This window comes from Ceratotherium simum, chromosome 5, assembly GCF_057802395.1.
Source record: "Ceratotherium simum simum isolate JZ-2026a chromosome 5, ASM5780239v1, whole genome shotgun sequence".
Taxonomy (NCBI): Eukaryota; Metazoa; Chordata; class Mammalia; order Perissodactyla; family Rhinocerotidae; genus Ceratotherium; species Ceratotherium simum.
Window position 1 is genome coordinate 87,152,688 of NC_141904.1, and position 22,755 is coordinate 87,175,442.

At 42.3% G+C, this 22,755-nt stretch overlaps 1 protein-coding gene and 1 long non-coding RNA gene across 5 annotated transcripts in view; one reads left to right on the forward strand and one right to left on the reverse strand.

Moving 5' to 3' along the window:
• Positions 1–277: 277 nt before the first annotated feature.
• LOC147917146 (uncharacterized) lies at positions 278–13,454 on the reverse strand. 2 transcript variants are annotated; one of them, XR_015552320.1, is made up of 4 exons: positions 12,711–13,371; positions 12,144–12,267; positions 8,916–9,059; positions 278–4,009 (listed from the first exon to the last, which is right to left on the reverse strand). It is a non-coding gene; the product is annotated as an uncharacterized LOC147917146 (long non-coding RNA). The 2 variants fall into 2 exon arrangements; XR_015552319.1 differs by having other exon boundaries at positions 12,144–13,454.
• Positions 13,455–13,471: 17 nt separating this feature from the next.
• NR2C2 (nuclear receptor subfamily 2 group C member 2) overlaps positions 13,472–22,755 on the forward strand; it is a 121,129-nt gene continuing 111,845 nt past the window's right edge. For all 3 annotated transcript variants that reach the window (XM_087431557.1, XM_014796773.2, XM_004442432.3), the window contains exon 1: positions 13,472–13,688. The gene's annotated coding sequence lies outside the window, so the exon portion shown is untranslated. The remainder of the gene's footprint in view (positions 13,689–22,755) is intronic.

The following is a 22,755-nucleotide window of genomic DNA, read 5'->3' on the forward strand; positions in this document are numbered from 1 at the left end:
TATTAAGAAAGCCCAAAAAATAAAAGGAAGAAAGCCTTATCAACAAGTGCTAGCCTTAACATGGCAGAGTGTGTCCACTGTCCTTAAGGACTATTTCATGACATTTCTGTTTTAATCGTGTGTGTGTGTATACATGTGATATACTGATTGCTGATGTAAAATATATTAATACTTATAGATTATGGTCAAAAAAACTTTAAACCACTAGCTTAAGAGAATCAGGTAAGAAAAAAAATAAAGAGCACAAAGATGCAGTCAGACACATAATGAGCCAAAATAAAAGATTTTATTAAAGTCACATATTCAAATGTAATGACACGTTTCCAGTTTTAGTTTTTGAATGTTTCAAAAATATTGCAAGGAGAAAAAAGTACAAAATGCATGCTAAAGCTACACAAATTCTTTTGATCAGGAAATGGATACAGTAGCAATTAAGGGAAAACCCTATTATTTGTATATGTAAACTATAAATTTTAAAAATTCTCCGGGAGCTGAGAGTTGCAAATATTACAGAAGTTTAAAATAACAACATGTTTTATGCCAGGGGGTCCTAAAGCATGTTTTCAGCAGTGACTACTCCTCTGGTTTAGATAAAGATTCCCCACTCAAGTGTGAACTGCCCTAAATGAACTGCCCTAAACGACCTCAATGTCTCTTCAAAATTAGGATCTCACCTTCAAAAGTGTAATTCATGTTCTCTCCAAAGGTGGACTGAGAGGGAAAGTGCATCTAGAACGTTCAACAAGAACTGTTTCCAAAGATCTGCCTTGTGGTAAAGTGTAGGCAACAGGCCATATGTTCCTTAGAAGGCCTCTGAAGTAACAAGATATGAGCAGGAGATTAGGATTTAAAAGAACTGCCATCCCCAGTAAATCTGTGGCCCTTCAAATCCAGTGGCCTGTACTTAACCTTTAACACCACTACCCTAGAAGTCATGAATATGTAATGGAGCCACCCTGCTGTGAGCAGCATACATGAGATAATAAATTCCCTCTTGATTGCTACAGTAATTGGCTATGCCCCCAAGCATGAGACTTGATTATTCCAACATGTATAATTATGAAAGTTATTATAGGCATAAATTAGACAGCTCTTTTAAAAATACAGGTATAAAGAAATAGTGAATCTGAATAGACCAGTCACAGGTAAAGAGATTGAAACAGTAATCAAAAACCTCCCAAAAAATAAAAGTCCAGGACAAGATGGCTTTTCTGGAGAATTTTACCAAACATTCAAAGAAGATTTAATACCTATCCTTCTCAAACTATTCCAAAAAATAGAGGAAGATGGAACACTTCCTAACACATTCTATGAAGCCAAGATCACCCTGATACCAAAGCCAGACAAGGACAATGCAAAGAAGGAAAATTATAGGCCAATATCACTGATGAACATAGATGCAAAAATCCTCAACAAAATATTGGCAAACTGAATACAGTGTCCAGGAAGAGGGGGAATCCCCCTCCGCCCTTTCCCTTAAAGTTATTATGGCTGGCCAAATAATTAAAAGACAGGTTAGCAGGAGAAAATAATACCAAGCTTAATAACATGTATACATGGGAGAAACCAGGGAAACTGAGTTTGTCAACACAATAGCAGAGATTCTCATCTTAAATACTATCTTCAGCTAAAGACAAAGGAGGATGTTGGGGGTGGGTAGTGTGTTGGGATTTCAGAGGGGAAGAAGACAATTTACATGAAGAGGGAAATGTAGATGTTTGTCAGACAACTGCTTTTTTTTTTTTTTTGCGAGCAAGATCGGCCCTGAGCTAACATCTGCCAATCCTCCTCTTTTTGCTGAGGAAGACTGGCCCTGGGCTAACATCCATGCCCATCTTCCTCTACTTTATATGGGATGCTGCCACAGCATGGCTTGCCAAGCGGTGCATCAGTGCGAGCCCAGGATCTGAACCGGCGAACCCTGGACCGCCGCAGTGGAGCGCACGCACTTAACTGCTTGCACCAACGGGCCAGCCCTTGTCAGACAATTCTTTACAGGGCCACCTGTAAAGAATGTGGCCGGAGAGACAGAAATCACAGTAATCAAGAGTATGTAGATTTAAGTCTTTTCCTTCCATACTGATGAGAGTTTCCAGAGACAAGGCCATGCCCCACCCCCCTTCCCAGCACACAGAGGGAGATACCTTTACAAACAGAGATTTCCCTTATAAATGTAAATGTTTGTCTGCCAACTCCTTGTAGGGCCACCTAGAGAATGTGGCCTGGGAGAGACAGAATTTTTGATAAGAGGGGCTTGTTGGTGCCTTTCCTATTGTAACATCTATTTTGCATTATATTACAGCCATCATATGATAGTAACTCCCTCCTGGAACAGGTCTTCTATGTTAAATTCTTTAGGCAGTTTGGGGGAGGTCAAATGTCCATCAGAGAAAATAATCAAGGTAAAGAGATATATTTCACAGTGGCCAATTTTGATCTCCCACAACAGCAATACATGAAAAAGATCATACTCCATGATCAAGTGGGATTTATACCAGGGACAGAGGGATGGTTCAACATCGGCAAATCAGTCAATGTGATACACCACATTAACAAAATGAGAAATAAAAACCACATGATCATCTCAATAGATATAGAGAAAGCATTTTACAAGATCCAACATCCATTTATGATAAAAACTCTCAACAAAATGGATATAGAAAGAAAGTACCTCAGCAGAATAAAGGCCATATATGACAAACCCACAGCCAACATCATACTCAACAGGGAAAAACTGAAAGCCATTCCTCTGAGAACAGGGACAAGACAAGGGTGCCCACTCTCACCACTCTTTGACATAGTACTAGAAGTTCTTGCCAGAGCAATTAGGTAAGAAAAAGGAATAAAAGGAAAACAGATAGGCAACGAAGAAGTGAAACTCTCGCTGTTTGCAGATGACTTGAATTTATATATAGAAAATCCTAAAGAATCCATCAGAAAACTATTAGAAATAATCAACAACTACAGCAAAGTTGCAGGGTACAAAATCAACTTATAAAAATCAGTTGCATTTCTATACTCTAATAACGAACTAACAGAAAGAGAACTCAAGAAGACAATCCCATTTATAATCACAACAAAAAGAATAAAATATCTAGGAATAAATTTAACCAAGGAGGTGAAAGACCTATACAATAAAAACTATAAGACATTATTGAAAGAAATTGATTATGACATAAAGAAATGCAAAGACATCCCATGCACATGGATGGGAAAAATAAACATACTTAATATGTCCATACTACCTAAAGCAATCTACAGATTCAGTGCAATCCCAATCAGAATCCCAATGACATTCTTCACAGAAACAGAACAAAGAATCCTAAAATTCATATGGGGCAACAAAAGGCTCCAGATAGCTAAAGCAATCCTGAGAAAAAAGAACAAAGTTGCAGGCATCACAATCCCTCACTTCAAAATACACTGCAAAGCTATAATAATCCAAACAGCATGGTACTGGTTCAAAAACAGACACACAGATCAATGGAATAGAACTGAAAGCCCAGAAATAAAACCACACATCTACGGACAGCTAATTTTCAACCAAGGAGCTAAGAACATACAATGGAGAAAAGAAAGTCTCTTCAACAAATGGTTGGAAAATTGGACAATCACATGCAAAAGAATGAAAGTAGATTATTATCTTTTGCCATACACAAAAATTAACTCAAAATGGACCAACAACTTGAAGGTAAGACCTGAAACTATAAAACTCCTGGAAGAAAATATAGGCAGTATACTCTTTTTTTTTTTTTAATAATTTTATTTATTTATTTTTTCCCCCAAAGCCCCAGTAGATAGTTGTATGTCATAGCTGCACATCCTTCTAGTTGCTGTACGTGGGACGCGGCCTCAGCATGGCCAGAGAAGCGGTGCGTCGGTGCACGCCCAGGGTCCGAACCTGGGCCGCCAGTAGTGGAGTGCGCGCACTTAACCACTAAGCCACGGGGCCAGCCCAGCAGTATACTCTTTGACATCGGTCTTAGAGGGATCTTTTTGAATTCCATGCCTACACAGACAAGGGAAACAAAAGAAAAAATAAACAAGCGGGACTTCATCAGACTAAAGAGCTTCTGCAAGGCAAAGGAAACCAGGATCAAAATGAAAAGACAACCCGCCAGCTGGGAGAAAGTATTTGCAAAGCATATCTAACAAGGAGTTAATCTCCACAATATATAAAGAACTCACACAACTGAACAACAAAAAAACAACCTGATCAAAAATGGGCAGAGGATAGGAACAGATATTTTTCTAAGGAAGATATACAGATGGCCAATAGGCACATGAAAAGATGTTCAACATCACTAATCATCAGGGAAATGCAAATCAAAACAACACTAAGATATCACCTCACACCCGTCAGAATGGCTATAATCACCAAGACAAAAAACAACAAATGCTGGAGAGGTTGTGGAGAAAAGGGAAGCCTCATTCACTGCTGGTGGGAATGCAAACTGGTGCAGCCTCTATGGAAAACAGTATGGAGATTCCTCAAAAAATTAAAAATAGAAATACCTTATGATCCAGCTATCCCACTACTGGGTATTTATCCAAAGAACTTGAAATCAAGAATCCAAAGAGACTTATGCACCCCTCTGTTCATTGCATCATTATTCACTATAGCCAAGAAGTGGAAGCAACCCAAGTGTCTCTCGACTGATGAGTGGATAAAGAAGATGTGGTATATATACACAATGGAATACTACTCAGCCATAAAAAAGACAAAATCGTCCCATTTGCAATGACATGGATGGACCTGGAGGGTATTATGTTAAGTGAAATAAGCCAGACAGAGAAAGACAAGCACCATATGATGTCACTCCTATGTGGAAGATAAACTAACACACGGAAAGAGAGAACAGTTTGGTGGTTACCAGAGAGAAGGGGGTTAGGGGGTGGGCATAAGGGGTGAAGGGGCACATTTATATGGTGACTGACAAACAATAATATACAACTGAAATTTCAAAATGTTATAAACTAGTATGACATTAATAAAAAAAATACAGCTATAATACCACTCAGTGTGATCCCGAATCATATTTTATGGGGCAAGGTGAAAAAGGACCATTGGTTTTCACTATAGCAATTTTACTAATTTCTCTTAAATCTCAACCTTTCACCTACTCAACAAAGATCTTCCATTTTTACAATTACCAAGATATCACTCTCTCATCCTATGGGTCCATCCCTTGCTACACAGGAGGAGAAAAAGATCCCCTCCTGTCAAAAATAAGTGAAGAAAATGGCCTTTTAAATAACATTTTTAAAAAAGCTTTTCTTTTTCCTGATATGTCCCTTGGCATGTTAAGCTTTTTTTGTGAAAATTTTTAAGAGAAAAGTCTTTTTCCTCTTTATTCAGGAAAGGTGTAGGGATAAAACTTCTAATAAAGATACAACACAGTGTTTCTTGACAAGTTCTCTCTTTGGGGGAAAAATCACAATAGATAAAACATTTGCTAAATAGCACATTTCAAATTTTTAAATAAACAGTGCACTAAACATTCAGATTTTCTTATCTACATAATATAAGGTGTTCAATTCAAACGTCAGTCAAAAATTTTGGGCTTTGAGGTTCAGAAATCTTTGTGAATGCCTCAGTTTACCACTTAAAAAGTGCTTCTACATGCTTCCTTCCACACTTGCCCACCCTGGTAGGTGGTGCAGCCTCCACTAACCTTGGAGCAAACAGACTCGGGAGTTGGATCTGTTGTCAAAAGCCCCACACTAAGTTAATCGCAAATCTGGAATGTGGGGAGCCATTCAGGATGCTCTCCACTCTGCTACCACCACCTTCCTCAGCTGAAAGGTTATTAGTTTTCAGTTATTCTGGAAACTAACTCACTGATCGAAACTCTGATACACAATTGACTGATAAATATTGACTTTCCTAATATAGAAAAATGCCGATTGCCTAAGTCATAACCAAAACATCTATGAACAAATCAAATTTCATGTTGAAACCTAGAGCCTCAAGAAACATATTATATTTATTTCCAGGATTAATTAGCTGGATAGAAAGGTAAATATGATCGGGGTTGTGTTTCCTGGTGCTACAAATTTTCAGTTGACTCTGGTGCAATAGAAGAAAGTAAGTGGCTGAATGTTGCATATGTAAGCCTATGAGGATGCTAAGGGCCTTTGGAACACTGCAATACCCAGGCACTATTTTCACAGTGACACCAGGCTTGGCATAGTATTAAGCACTAGAGACACATGGTTATTTACTTCCAGGAGCTCACAATCTGAGATGTTAGGTACAAAGGCTCTAATTCTCCGTGGGAAAGTGGATAACAGTGAATGGATTGTGCCTGAGGCAGATTAGGAAAGAGTTCCTGAGGGTGACTTCCGAGTTGGGGCTTGACATAGAGGAGGGGTTTGCCTTACAGAGAAAGGGGGTTGGAGAGGCCCCTGGAGGCAGAGAGCAGAATGAGTAAGGTGTGTGAGAATGAGTAGGACACCATGCAGCACATTCAGGGATTGGGGTAGTTAAGAACCGCCAGAATCCAGGAAGTCACAAAAGCAGATGAGACAAGAAACAGACGCCCCTGTTTGGGGCCAGGTCATTCAGGGCCATTGCACTTATCCTATAGTTACTAGGAGGCTGTGGGAGCCTTTAGATGCTTTAGAAGAGATAGGTGACAAGAACAGATCTAAGTAGTAGAAAGACCACTCTGGTCTTCTATCTAAAGGCAAATTGAACACTTGTGAGGTAGAGTCCATTCTGTCAAAAACGGCCACCACAATAGATCCCCTCCTGCATGTTCTTCTTATGATGTGACTTTGACACCCCTCCCATTAAGTAGTGGAGTTATGTATTCCCTCCCCTAGAACCTGGACAGACCTTTGTGATGGCTCAGTGAGCAGCAAACAAGAAAGTAACTCTATGTAAAATGCCACTTTGTTCTAGTGATACTGGCTCTTGGGATGCATCTGCCATGCTATGAGGAAGCCCAGGCCACACGTGTCAGTGTTGACACTGCCAACCAGCATCAACCACTAGACACACAAAGAAGCCTTTCAGAGGACTTCAGCTACTATCTGACTTTGACCATGAGAAAACCCAAGAGAGAACCTATCTGAGCCCCCTAGAACTGCAAGATAATAATTTTTTAAAAAGTGATTGTTGGTTTCTAAGCCATTGGGCTTGTGATTAGTTATGCAGTGACAGATAACCAAGAAACATGCATTTCTTGACTCCCTCCCAAAACCTAAGGACAGTAAAGGAATAAAAAGATATAACCTAAAAGACAAAATCTGAGAGGAGGCAGAGGGTATGGAAACTGTCAATCCATTTTTGGAAGATATATCATGCATGGACAGTGGCAGCAGGCTTGGCAGAGGAGAAAGCTAACACCAAAGTGCCTGCAGGGAGGGACGCCAGTGAGGCACATGGGCCCCTGCCCCTAGAGAGGCTCAGAAGCTGGAGGCACAGGTGTCTGGGAGGGCCAGGGTGGGACTAAAGACAGGAAGATCAGTTGAGAGTCTCTGTAAGGAGTCATGAGAGCCTCAGATCCCCAACCCCACCCTATACAGACAAGTGACTGCCCTGCCCTTCCCCAGGCAGGAGACAGGAAGTTTTTCACTCCCAACACACACACACACACTTTGGATTCAACCTCTACACATGGACTCCTGTTTCCTGCCTGCCAAGTTCCCTCTCCACGACAGATGAAAATGTATGCTCAATATAAGGAATCAAAATTCTTACTGAGTTCAACAGTTTTTTTATTGGAAGACTACCACTGAGTGATGCCGTAATCTCAAGGTGACTGAAAAGACCCATTGTGAAGGCTTTTCAAATGGCCCCGCTCAGGAGCTTGGATTTCATCTGATTGGTCAGAGGTCCCAAACTAGTTCTGAGGCCCAGAACCATGCTTAAGAGATATTGCTTGGCCTGCGTAGTTCAAAAACCATTTGTAAATTGCCAACATTTTAAAGTCAAGAGATTTCACATTTACAATTCTGGATTTCTGGCTTCTCTTGAGAAATCCGAAGATACCTGGGCCGCATTCTGGTGCTGATGAGGCGCTGCCCGTTCAAGTGGGTAGTGAGCTCTCCAGGTAACACTACAAGCGTTTAACATACTAATGGTGTTTACATTAGCTTCCTAACCTCCTTCAGACTACTTGCTAGACTTCCCCCCTCCCCCTGCACTGCCTCCTCCTTAGGCATCTGAGTTTTCACTTCAGCCCTAAGCAATGCAGAACCATTAAAAAACTTTATAAACAGAAGAGGGCTAGAAATGGCTCCGTTTTAGACCCTTCCAGGCAGCAGCTTGAGGAAGGGAGGGAGAAAGGGAGGGAGGGAAAGGGCAGCTGATTGAGACTGGTTAGGAAGGTTAGGAAACCACAGCAGTGGGACAAGACAGGACCTAAATCAGAGAAGAGTGGGGGAAGGGCAAAATGTGAGGGTAGAACCAACAGGATTTGGTGTCCTTTAGACCCTCAGTCCTGACAGCGTACCGACAGTCACTGAAGGCTAGAAGCCTCAGGGTAGCATCCCATTTCTCCCCAAAGTGAAGGGTAGGATTCAAAGCAAAGCAAAGAAGGGTTTTCCAAGTAACCTTTGGCTTCTAGGCACATTTCTTGGCCTGTAGCCAACAGGCTGTGAGGTTGAAACAATCTTTTAAGAAACTCAAGGAATGCCACTATTTAACTTTTAGACTTCTCAAGTCAAAGGCCAGCAGTCCCAAGAGGCTTAGCTCTTGAGGTGGTGCTGGGCTAGTAAAAAAAACTCCAAAGCCTTAAGATTGAGAGTTTGTAACTAGGCGATATTTAAAAAAACAAAAAACGCCCTTCCAAGCAACTCATATTTTAAAACAGGGGACCAAGGGCAGGTGCATTTTTCTGAGAAAACAGTCTAATTTTCCATCATGCTCCAAGATATTTGAGCCAAGTACAACTTAGAAATAATACCTTTTCAAGGCCCAGGAATCCCCAGGTCAGAAGCTAAAGGGGCATGACTTGCAGTAAAAGCCATTCTGGAAAGGGCTCAGGAGCCTACTCTTACGGTGTTCCTGTACCACTAATCCACCAGGGCGGTCTTTCTCTTTTCTCTTCCTGGGAAGAACAAGGGACATTTTTATACAAGCTGAGACCTCTCCAAGTAGCCTCCGCCTGTGACAGAGCTTGACTTTGACAGAATCAAGGTAGGCAGAAGAGGTTTTCTTCCTCTCAAAGTTGTCAAGGACAGAAGAGAAGAAATAAGCAAAAATAACTATTAATAAATGTTCCACCACTTGCTGGCGACATGACTTGGAGAAGCCGTCTTCCCTCTATTTAAGGCCTCAGCCTCTTCAGCTGTAAAAACAAAATAACACCATCTACTTCACAAGGTTACTGTGAAGATTGAACAGGATAATGTGTAAGTGTAAGGAATGTGCAATCTGGTATTCAGTGATTACATCTGTTCAGATTCCACCTTCTTGAAAAATAAGGCTAATAACAATTACATGAGGTTTAAAAGTTTATTTTATAAACATGTCATAATTATATAGATGATATAACCAGAAGTTTCATAAAATGATTACTATCATGGTGATAAACAAAGCATAAGTGGGCCGGCCCCGTGGCTTAGCGGTTAAGTGCGTGCGCTCCGCTGCCGGCGGCCCGGGTTCGGATCCCGGGTGCGCACCGAGGCACCACTCCTCCAGCCATGCTGAGGCCGCGTCCCACATACAGCAACTAGAAGGATGTGCAGCTATGACAGACAACTATGTACTGGGGCTTTGGGGGAAAAATAAATAAATAAAATCTTTAAAAAAAAAAACAAAAAAAAAAAACAAAGCATAAGCTATTATAGAACAATTGATACAAAGATGTACATAAGTACTTATGAAGGTAATTATTAAGCCTTTCCAGTCTATTAAAATAAAAAGGGGGCCGGCCCCGTGGCTTAGCGGTTAAGTGGGCGCGCTCCACTGCTGGCGGCCCAGGTTCGGATCCTGGGCGCGCACCGATGCACCACTTCTCCGGCCATGCTGAGGCCGCGTCCCACATACAGCAGCTAGAAGGATGTGCAGCTATGACATACAACTATCTACTGCAACTATCTACTGGGGCTTTGGGGGAAAAATAAATAAAATAAAAAAAAAATTATAAAAAAAATAAAAAAAAATAAAAAGGAAAATCATTATTTATGCTATTATAAAAGCAGTACCCTTACAAGTAAAAAAATCTCTGATAATAGTAATTTGAAAAATTTAGCACATCTACAACTATTGTTTAATTAAAATTTCATTTTCATTGACTCAACATTTATCATTTAAATGCAAATTTAAGATAACCTTGGATGGCAAAAAACATGTTTACTCTGTGCTAGGTACAAAAGAAACTGCATGATATAGTTCCTGCTTTCAAGGAGCTCACAGCCAAGTCAATTAATAATTGATGACACACAGACTAGTTAAGGGTTATGGAAAAAAAAGACCTGCCCAGAGGACCACGGAGGGCAGAGGAGGGAACACCTGGGTCTCATCCACAGAGCACTGTGCAAGGAGCCAGAAGCCCCAGGCTCACATCCCAGCTCACAGAAGTCACCAAAACTTGTTTTCAGTGAGTTCATCTGTAAAAACAGGACGATGATATGAATATTGTTCACCATACGCTGTTGCTGGGAAAGCATTCATTCAATAAATGCCCACTTCATACCCACTCTGTACTGTGTTAAGGCCTGAGATAGAGAGGGACAAGGCACATCTCAATACAGGGCTCATAGTGTGGGTAGGTGCCAAGACGATGCACACATAAGGGCTGGGTACTGCCAGATATATCATCACTCCCATCAAGCCCCGGGTCCCTGTGAATGAATACTCTTCAGGCACGGTCAGAGTTTAAAAACAAAAAACAAAAAACAAAACTTCTAAACTGCATTTCAAAAGGTGAAACAAAAAGTTTTATCTTGGTTTTTCTGCCATGCATTTTTCGAATTTTTTGCCATGCAGGTTCAGGCCTGTAGTGTGCATCAGAATTATCTGTGATGCTCAGTAGAAGTACTGATACCAAAGCTTACTGCTTCTGAACCACCCGGGGCCTGGCAGTTCTGAAGTGCACTCCCAGTCAAGAACCCTTTATTTTAAAGGTTGATAAAACAAAAAGCACTGTTAATGCAAATGTGGATACTTCTTATTAATAGACAGTCAAATAAACAAAGTATGGCTAGTATAATACAACTTCAATATTTTTGGTGATTCTAAAATCCATCAAGTGTTACAAAGCTACTTAGAGTTCTCACTACAAAGACTTCTAGCAAAAACAAAATGGAAGCAAAAATGGCACTATGGCAGTGCTGACCTCAGCTTGCAGAAGACTGTTACCTGCTGATGTTGTTTGCAATGTGTGTGTAAGTGGGCATCTATTTTCAGGGGAAGAAAAGCCACTCAAGATTATGAACCCTTGCTACTAACTTTCAATATTAAACAACTAACCTTTAACTGAAAATTTACTGAATACTATTACACACATGACAAACTGATGCAGCATGATTTACAGCATAAACCTTAATCAAAAGGACTAGATCAGAGCCCTGGCTTCACTTATTGCACCTGTAGCATTGGGCAGGTTGCTTATCTGGGCCTCAGTTTCCGCACCTCAGTAAAATGGAAATAACAGTGCCTTGTTCACAGAGCTGCTAAGTATTAAATGAAGAAAATTAAGAAAACTATAAGCCATCATACAAACATTAATTATTGTTTAGTATTTATTTTAAAATCTAGTACAATTGTTTGTGAACCCCCCCCAAAACTCACTGATGTGTGAATTTTTATGCTATATCTAGATGTATTATTTAACACTAAAAACTTAATTTTTGAGCCAGCCCTGATGGCCTAGTGGTTAAAGTTCGGTGTGCTCTACTCCAGCGGCCTGGTTCGGTTCCCGGTTGTGGAACCACACCACCCACCTGTCAGTAGCCATGCCGTGGCAGGGGTTCACTTAGAAGAACTAGAAGGACTTACAACTAGAATATACAACTATGTACTGGGTCTCTGGGGAGGAAAAAAACTGCATGAAAAAAAGTAAAAAAGAAAAAATTTTATTTTTGAAAAAGAGTACACAATTGCAAAGCAATCCATGTGTACAAGGAGTTACCATCAAAATACTGGGTTACCTGAGGCACATCACTTGACATTTCTGGTTCTCACCCACCTCTCCTGTAAAATCTTCCTGCCAGAAGACGATTGGATCATGTCATCTATTGAGGCCCCTTCCAACTTCAGGATCTGTGGTTCACCACGACATTACAAATTTAACTCTCTTCTCCACTTATTTCCTTGCAAAGTAAGAACAGGGAAGAGGGGAAAATGGGTGCGTTTAAAGCATTTCCTATCAAATAGAAGTATAAGATTATGGACAAAATACTCAAAGTTGGGGTTATCCTGATGAAAGCCCCAGTGGCTACTGTTTAAGAAAGAAAGGTTAACCCATCCATCTTGGAGTCAGTATTTATTTGTAACAAACAACAAAAGTGCAGAAAAAAATCCATTAGCAGAGGATCTTCAGCCTACAAAGCATGATTATCAATACGAGTCTAGCCTCAACACTTCAGGGCTTCTAGGATAAGTGGTCCACACCTTCCAAAGCAAGTTAAAGCCATAACATAAAAAAGAGAACTATCTAAGGAAAACCCACAACCCAACATTCATCAGATCAAGAGAAGCAATTTTCTTTCTATATTTAAGCAATTTTGCCAAGAGCTGCTTTATATACACTTACGTATCACTGTTTACGAGTTCCAAACCGCGAAGGGGAGAGGCGTGGACTTCACAAGATTTGAATCATATGTTCACTAAAAGACCATACATGAGAGGTTTGACAGGGTTCCCACACTTTATCTGATACTGCCAGAAGCTGGGGCATCCTCGGACCTTTAAAACCTAAATAACAAACCATCGGAACGGAGCAGGGCACGAACAGTTTAACACCCACTCAACAAACTGCCGACCTACAGGCGCTCTGCTGCGGGACTGCTTCTTCAATCAACAAACGCAGGGGCTTCAGCCGGGCAGGAGGCCGGGGTGGAGGATGTCACGGCGAGAAGACAATCGCCACCCAGCCTCGAGAAGCTCGCGGCCCCCGCAAGAGGCGGCCTTGCACCCGAATAACGGTGTCCGGGGTTCCGGGGTTTTTAAAACGACCAACCAACCCTTTACCCCGCGCCATTTAAATTCCATTTCGCCTGACGGCGGTGCCGGCCGGCCCGGCGCACGGAGCGGACCCCAGAGCGCGGCCGCTCTCCGCCGCCGCCGCCGAGGGGCCGGACGGAGCAGCGGCGGCCGCGGCGTTCCGGTGAGCGCGCGCGCCTCAGCCAATCGCGTGCTCGCCCGCCCCCCGCGGCCGCGGCGAGGCCGGCGCTGGGTAGAGGAAGAAGAACATTCGCCCTCCTCCTACCAGCGCGGGCGGCGGCGGCGGCGGCGGCACCGGGGTCACGAACTCTGACCTTTCACTGACAAAAACAATAACAAACGCCCCCTTCCCCGCGACCCCGGCGGCGCCCCCAGGCCCGCCCCCGCCACCCCCGCCCCCACCTCGGCGTCTCGTCTCTCTCCCGCTGCCCCGTGAGCCCGCGGCCCGGGGCTCCCGCCATCTGCCAACGCCGGGAGCCCGGCCTCCCCGCGCCTTGCCCTCCGCGCCGGGGGCGCCCGCCGCAGACACGGGACCTGCTTCGAGGCCACTTTGGCGCCAAATCCTGAGGTAAAATTGAAAAAGGGCCGGGGCGGGCTCGGGCCGGCGGCGGAGGGGGCGGGCCTGGCGCGCGGACATGGAGGCGCCGCCGCGGCGGCTGAACCCGACCCTTTTACCTTTGCCACGGGGCGGCGGCGGCGGCGGCGCCGGACGCTTTGCATAGTGGGCCGGGCCGCTCCCCTCCTCGCCTCCCCGCCCCGGCCGGGCGAAGCGAGCGGGCTCCCCCTGACCGGCCCGGCCGGCGCAAGGGTGGGGGCGGAGGGGGAATGGCCGCGGCCCCGCCTCACAGTTGGCCCTCCGCCAGCGCCGCCATTTTGTTCTCGACGGAGATAGCTCCGGCTGGGCCGAGCTCCCCTCCTCTGTCTCAGCCTCCTCCTCCCCGCAGTCCCTGCTTCCCTCGCTCCCTGGCTCCTCGCCCCTTCGCTTCCCGAGTGCAGTTGGCGGCCGCCGCGGCCCAACCGCCGTTTTTTCTTAAGGGGAGGGTGGAGGAAAAGGAGGGAGGTGCGTACGGGGCCCGACCTCGTGAGCGACGGCTGGGTTGACCAATTGGTGCTCAGAGAGGATGGCCGGGGCCTGCGGCTCCGCCCCCCGAAGCTCTGCTGATTGGCTCGGGTGGGAGTGGGCGGTCCCCGCGGGGCGCGGGAGTCCTGGCGGGGTGGGAGCAGAGGCCGGGGCGGGGCCGGGGGCGGGGCGCGCGGGGGCGCGGCCGGAGTTAAGGTCTGGGGCGCTCGGACACCAGCTAGGGCCCGGGAGGCATCCTTCGGCCTGGAACGCGTTCAGAATGAATGCTATAAAACAATAGTAGTAAAGATGATGAAGCGTCTTGGATCCGCTGGCTCATGGAAAGGCTTTTCGGAATGTGGACCCCCTTCAGGGCTCCTGCCCGTCTTTTCGGCACGGCCGCGGGCGAATCCCCTTTCTGAGGCTGAATTTCGTAGACTGTAAAATGGAGAGAATGGGCGTTCTTCCCTGGACGGACCTTCTATCTCAGCATCGTTTGAGGGGCTCTACTCAGGAAATGGAGTCCAGGCTACTTTGTGAACCTCAAAGTAGTGTAACAATGATGTTATTGTTGAAAATGGGATGTAGAGCCAGGAGTGGAAAGCTTCAGGGTTTTGAGGGCTTGAAAGAACAGAGGTGAATCTGAGGTAACGCTCTTCTCATTAGTTGAATAAACACATATTTGCTTAGTTTGGGGCACTGGGGATACATCCAGAGAACCAGATAAGGCCCCTGCCCTCCTAGAATTGGAGGTGGAGGTGAATAGACAAATAGATGATTTCAGAGAGGTAAATTCCATGAAAGAAATGAGATGAAACTGGATGATGCGTTAAAGAAGGCCTGAGGAGACTAATTTAGATCGGATGGTCAGGGAAGGCCCCTGGGAGGAGGTGATTTTGAACGGGAGGAACCCAGGGAAGGAGTAGTGTTCTGAGAGAGAGAATCGCAAGTGTAAAGGCCCAGGAGGGAAAGCGTTTGGTGTGATTGAGAACAGGCCGGTTGTGGCATGAGAATGGTTGGAATTCGTTTGTGGTCCTTGCCGTTATCTCACTCTACCACCAGGCTAAAATCTGCGAAAAATGACAAAAGTAATGGAGCATAAATCTTCAATTTAATAATAAAGAGTCAAGGAAAGTATAGCCATCAAATGAACTGCTGATCAATACGTGACTTTGGGGGGAAAGCCTCAGAAAATCACGTTACTTCCAGATTGAAATCCTTTGTCAGCCCCTTACATCTGTCTTCAATTTACCAAGTATTTGCTGAGCCCCAGTAATACCCTAGGCACTAGGTGCTAGACTGGGAATACAAAGATGACTAAGACACTGATCAGTGTTCTCAAGTATGTGTCAATGTGGTTCTATGCACGTGTTCTGTTCTCTCCCTCTCCCCTCCCGCCCCATATATACATACGCACAGATCTCAGCTCAAGCATCACTTCCTCGGAAGCGGTCTGTGATGCCCACTGCCAGGCTAGATCAGATTCTTTTACTTTACACTGTGTTCTTTTCCTTTATGTGTTACTTCCTGCTCCAGCAACCTTCAACCACTGATGGTCAGGAGTCGAGGATATGTAATGCACCAGTTCCTTGCTCCCCAGGCAGGATAACTCATTTTCCAAAGTTCTCCCTGCAGGACTGAGCCGCAGTTGCCCACAGTGACAACTTGCTCAATAATGGACCATTTATTGTCTGTTTCCCCTACTCTGTGTCCCTTCCCCACTTCCCTACCAGTGTTTGCTGGGATCATCTTCTGAATAAACTATCTGCTTGCAAATCCTTGGCTTAGAATTGCTTCTGGGAGAATCCAAATGAAAACATAGAGGAAGTGTGTTTGCAGTGCCAGCAATAAAATGTCTGTTACAGTACTTGGATGAATTTGGGAAGTGGTCCCTCACAGATATGGCACTGCCCGGAGATGTAAATATGGATAAGATAACCCAGATGAATCCCTTTTTATCCACTTATATGTTGATTTATGGTTTTTTTTTTAAGACAAGAAAAAGATAATTTAATAATTAATCGAATTATAATTTAAATTATGTGAAAGTTAATGAGCTCATATGGAACTCATTAATAGATAAGTAGCCCAAATATAATCATGTCATTTAACTGAAAAAACAAAGCACCAATGTGATTTTCTTGAAATTAAAAATGCTAGTCTTTGTTTCTCTATCACAGGGGATCAGAGAACAGAGAAGAAGCCTTTAGTGGATTTGCAGAGAGTTGAGAGTTGAAAGTCTCTGTAGCCATTAAAAATTTTAATATAAATATTAAAATGTTAAATATTTTAATATTAAAATAAAATATTAAAATATTAATTTTAAATATTTATTTTTCCAAAGATAAATTGATTTCTGCAATGGAATTGTTGAAAGTCACCTTTTAATTGCTTTACCAAGGTTAAAAGCAGATTTTGCAAAGTATAGATCAAGTTTCCACTGGAAAGTCTGGTAAATGGAATATTTTTCTTGACTTATTTTATATAATACAGATTTTATAAGTAAAATGTTATGGTATTTTAAAAACAGTAACAGTCATACTTTTATTTAATTCTTTGTTTATTTTTGGATATTTCTGTTCTATCCTGTTCAAGGATTTTTTGGTATCACTTGTTCAATTCAACATTTTGGATTACTTGAACTAATTACTCAGGGTAACCAGAGAACTGATAGTTTAATGAAAAAGCTATATATTGTCTTACACCATTAAACTAGTTATTTATTACTTTCAATAGTTGTATTTATAGTGACCTTGATGTTTTGTTTTAATGAACATGCCTTTACAGAAAGAAGAAAAACCTTATGTGTAATAACCTCACTTTATGAGGACTTCTGAGAAGTTTTAACATTTGTCTCCATGCAGTCAACTGACAGTGCAGCACCTGTCTCCAGAACCTTGAGTAGGTAGCCTGTGTGAGGTTTATACATTCCCCACTTGTAAAAAGGGGAAGGGGAGCCAACACTGAGATTGCGGCCAAGGGTAGGGGCCACTTGTTGTCTGAATAGAGAACAAAGAAAACAAAGCAGGTGGTCCTCTGTAGAGCAGCCTCCCTTCAACTTTGGTACTGAACTACTGACCTCGTGTGTCTAGCTGCCTGAGTGTCTCCACATATTGAGGGCTCTCATTTGGGATTTTTATCTCTGAGTTCTCTTATCTATGTGCCATGTGCTCCTTTAGTCCCAAAGCACCTCCTAGAGCAGATACTAGTCCGCCTTAATCAATACCACGTGGGAGGAATCTGTGCCGGAATCCATCTTAGAGCTCATCAGGTCCAGCCTCACACCTGATGCAAAACTCCCCTGCCAGAGTTTAGTTTATCTCTTTTTACTTTATTGCTTGTTATAAGGAACTTAAATAATGGTGACTTTTTTCCTCCACGTATAACTATCATCTTTAACGTGATGGACACATTCATGCTCTTGTCACACATTGTAAAAGCTATGCTCTTATTTGTTGGAGTTTCACTTGCCTTCAACTATGCCTGGAGGCTGAAATTCTCTTTATAATTCCTTCCCATCCTGCCATTCCTTTCCCATATCCCTTGACACCTACTGCTGCTACCTGCTCCCCAGCCTCTCTTGAGGTGCCCTGAGCACTAGAGAGTTTTAAACAGCAGGAGCTCTATGCCAAGAGGCAGGACTGCCTGGGAACACACTCAGCTAGCATAGCTCACAGTGATGATAAGGGGGGTGTGGATAGAGAGGATGAAAGCCCAGATCAGGACATTTGCATAGGGCATTGTTAGGGGGACAATAAGAGCAGATTTATAACCCTGGTATCTGGGAGTCCTGGAGTAGAAGGATGGGAAGTGAATTGTTAAGGATGGGAAAGGAATAGGCTAGCTCAGATGCTCAACTGTCCTTTCTGATTTACCCCTAGACTCCAGGTAGCCTATAATGATGAAAGCCAACCTCAGGGATAAATTGTGATTTTTAGGGACAATAGAAATTATCTCCTCCACTGTAATAAGAGGCCTGAAGTCCCTTAATGGGAGATAAAACCTTTCATTCCGTCATTATTGACAGTAACCCAAAGATTCTAGTTCCTGGAAATGTTAACATGTTGATAGGGAGGAATTTCATTCCAAGTGTAAAAGAGGATATCATTTTCTCCTGTTTGGATTAGTGGGAGATGTGAGAGAGGTGCTGGGGCCTGGAAAATGGGGTGAATGCTATTGAAGAGTGAGGAGGAGAAATGAGAGGCTGGTGGGGCCAAACTCAAACTTGAAGGCTTCATGGCTTACTGGGAGCCACCTTATTTACTTTTATTGTTCATGTATTGATAGAAACTATGCAAAAAAAAAAAATCTTACCTGGCTGCCTGCACATACACCTTAAAAACTCCAATAACTGCCTGCCTCTGTGTGGAAAAGAGGTCTCCTCTGAGAAAGATACACAACTGAGATTGGATGGCTCTTAAGAAGTTACACAATGCCAGCAGGCTTCATGATGCATTTTCCCCAGTGGTATTTCTTGTACAGTGAATCTGATTATGTACTATTTGTAGAACATTTCAGAAATGTCATTTCTACCACCCTCATTCTCTTTCTCTTCCCCTCCCCCATTGCTTCTGCAATAATGTATCTTTTTACTAGGTCGATTAGGTGAATAAGCCTGGAGTTATTGAAAAGTCACTCTTTACCAAGGTTAAAAGCAAATATCGTAAAGTATATGTCAGCCCCTGGCTGAAAAGACTGGTAATTAGAATATGTTTGTTGACTTATTTAATACAGTGCAGGTTTTTAAAAATAAAAAATAAATTTACAATATATGTTTCTTTTCTGAAGAAGTAAAAGACAGTCAATTTTTAAAAATAGGAAAATTTTTAGATGAAGAAAAGATAGCATTGCATCAAAAGACATGTACAAGAGTGTTCATAGGAACATGAGTTGTAAGAGCTCCAAACTAGAAATGATCTAAATGTTCATCAGCTATAGAATGGATAAATAAATTATGGCGTGCTCCTACGTTGGCATTCTATACACCAATGAAAATGGGCTAACTACTCATGTTTATCACAAAAATAATGAGTGAAAGAAGCTAGACACACAAAAAATATATTACATACAGCTCAAAAATAAGCAAAACTAATCCATGATAATAGAAGTCAGGAGAGAAGAGAAGTAAATGACTATGAGGGATACAAGGGAGACTTTTGGGGTGCTGGTAATGTTCTGTTTTCTGATCTGTGTGGCATTTACATGTGTGTATTCACTTAGTGAAAATTCATTGAGCTGTTCCATTTATGATGTGTGCACTTTTATATTTGCATGTTGTACTTTGGTAAAAATTTTTTCTTAAAAAATACATGATAAAATTGTCCTATTTTGATCAATATGATTATTATGTAGGTAAAATTTTAAGGGAAAAGTGTGTTCAAGTTCCAAAAGAATTGTATTGTTACTATCTGGTGGGGCTAGGTCAGAAATTTCTGTGAGTAGTACTGAAACGTAAATGACATATTTAGGAATTAGTGGTTGTATAAATGAGCTATTAAATGATCTGGCGTATTGATGTGAATAATTTGTTTCCTCAGATAATTAAATTGTCTTTTGTCACTTTTTTCAATTCTCTCTTCTTGACTTCCTTTTTCTGCGAAATTATTTTGAAGGGCACTGTGGTATAGAGGTAGTGTTGTGATTTTAAAGTCAAAGAGGCCTGAGTTAGAACCCTAGGTCCACCTCTTACTAGCTGGATGACTTGAAACAAGTTGGTTAAACTTCTGAGTCTCAGTTTTTTCTGTCTATTTTGGCAGAGCTAAAACCTACTCAGAGGGTATGTTAAGGATTAAGTGATGCCTAGTTTGATATAAGGCACATCAACGCATTGTAGATGCTCAGGAAATCTATCCTGCTTTCTTTCCATCTATCTATCCCTGGTTCACACTAATAGGAATGAAGAGAGTCATGTCACCCTTACACTTGGGCCCTTGGTAAGGTGAAGAAAATCACCCACAGTGTACAATGATTTTTTTAGGGAAGGTCTCCACATGGAGGATTGTAGCACTGCTCTGGTAGCATAGGAACTGCATGTAGGTGAGAGCCACTTCTCTTCCTCATAATTCAACCCTCACCCCACCTCCCCAGCCCCAGCACGCACACACCATTGCTGCCACTTTCTTATAATCCAGCCTTGTAATGTGGAAGAAACAAGTTTCCTGTGGAGAGCAGGAAATCACCTGACCCAAAAGCTAAGTAATCTTTGAGTCTAAATAGTGGCAGGGTTTCTGATGACAGGCTGAACTTGACCTTAGAGGCATCTCCAGGAGCATCTTTTCTGTTGATGAACACTGAATCTGCCACTTGATTTCCATTTCCTGATTTCAAGTCTTGAGTTATATGTTTCTCATTTTTTTATTCTCTCTCAGGCTATCTAGATTCGTCAGTTTTTATTTTCCCATGAGTATAAAAAGATTTCTGTCAATTACAGCATAATAAAATTTACACTGAATACCTTGTACCTATCAAGAAGTTCTATACCTGGTAGTATTTTGCAAATAGTTATTAGGTATTGGTTTATTTTTAAATATTTGTGAGATTTATTCTAATTCAGCCCTTTCATTTTGCCCAGTTGTACAATTTAACAGAATGAATTACAAATGCTTTGTGAGCATATAATACATATATATAGTAAATTTTCACATGGATCTTATGTCAAGATGAGAGACCTATTGGTAATTATAATACCTATTTTACAGTTTGAATTATTGCTTTCAAATTTCTTTGAGAAAGTAAAAGTGGTACCATCTCCTTGTACCAATAGTAGCTACCATGTATTTCATGTCTACTGTGTGCCGGGCATAGTGTTAGGCCCTTTACATACATATTCAAGATCCTAATCATCACATTAACCTCATGTGGTTCGGTATCAGAGAGATCCACCTAGTGCCAGAGCCTCAGAACCCAATATATTTGTTTAGATGAGAAAATACCAAGACAGTAGATATTTTGAATGTTATATAATTATGGGCCACATAATACATAAATGTGAATGACATGAATCAGTTGATTATGAAGGGAAAGGCAGGCTCACCCATTCCTGTCAATGAAGACAGAGTTTCCTTGTCCCAGGGCTTGTTTATTGTTATTTCAGACACTGGCTCCTAAGCCTGCCTCTGTGGAGAGCATAGCTGGGCTGTCCTAGCGACTGACTCGGGATTCAGGTGTTTGCAGACGGAGCCCAGCTTTCACTGCAGTGGGATCTGTAGCCCTGCTTAACTAAAGAAACCCTGCTTACAAAGTTTGGTCAACTGTACACTTTTCATGAGCCTAGAAGAGTTGATTGAAAGTCACCATTGTTGTTACCTGCTTCTTGGTTGCTAAAAGAGTGATCTTGGTCTAGTTGTATTTGAAAGAATTTCAGTTATAAAACCTACTGCCACATAAGGCTAAGCAATAATAGTTTTACTTCCATCATTCTGTGGTCTGTATTACAGTTTTTATGTACTGTGCCCTGTTGTCATTCGTGTGCTATACAGGAAAACTTCACTAGTTCAGGTTAAGTTTAAGACTCTGCTTTCATCCCTGGTCTTTGTTGCCACCACTTTCTAACTGGCCTACCATGTACACTCTCTCCTTTTCTGTCATCTCCACACTGTTCCCCAAAGGATTTTTTTTGAAGATCTAGATGTGATCACTTCATTTCTCTGCCAAACCTCTGATAGTTTTCCATTGTTTACAGTGGCAGCCTTGCCTCTCTCTTCCCCTGACCTCTCCAACAATTCCCCACCATCTTGCCTGCTGTTCCTCAAATATGCCATTCTCCTTCATACCTGACGGGTTGTATGAGGTATCCTCTCTGCTTAGAACTCTCTCTCCATCCTCCTGCTCTTTGATTGCTAAATTTCCACTCTTCCTTCAAGACCCAATTTAAATAGCTCCTCTCCTATAAAACTGTCGTTGGCTCCCGCAGGCAGAGGGAGATGCTTCTTCCTTTGGACACTCATTGTAGCATTTACATTGCATAGCTATTATTGGTTTGCTTCTTAAGTTCTTCAAAGACAAGGACTTTCTTCTCCTCTTCCTCCTTTTTTTCTTCTTTTATTCTTATTGTTATTATTATTAATTCCCAGTAGTCAGTTCATTGCCTAGTTCACAGCAATTGCTTAAAAAGGATTGGTGGTCATTGAACTTAGTTTAAAACCACCATAGGACAATATTCTGTAGCAGGTTTTTGTTTGTTTTTTTTTTTTTTTTTTGGTGAGGAAGATTGGCCCTGAGTTAACATCTGTTGCCAATCTTCCTCTTTTTGTTTGAGGAAGATTGTTGCTGAGCTAACATCTGTGCCAGCCTTCCTCTATTTTGTATGTGGGACACTGCCACAGCATGGCTTGATGAGTGGTGTCTAGGTCCGCACCTGGGATCTGAACCCACGAACCCTGGGCCGCCAAAGCAGAGCACACGAACTTGACCACTATACCACCGGGCTGGCCCCTGTGGCTGTTTTTTTTTTTTTTTTTAGTTTTTTTGCAGTTTTTGTAGTCAAGATACTTGGTCTTATGGCTCTTCTGGCAACTAATCAGGTTCTTTTCAGGAAACATTATTGTGTATGTGGGCAGTCTTCCAGAGTTAGGGA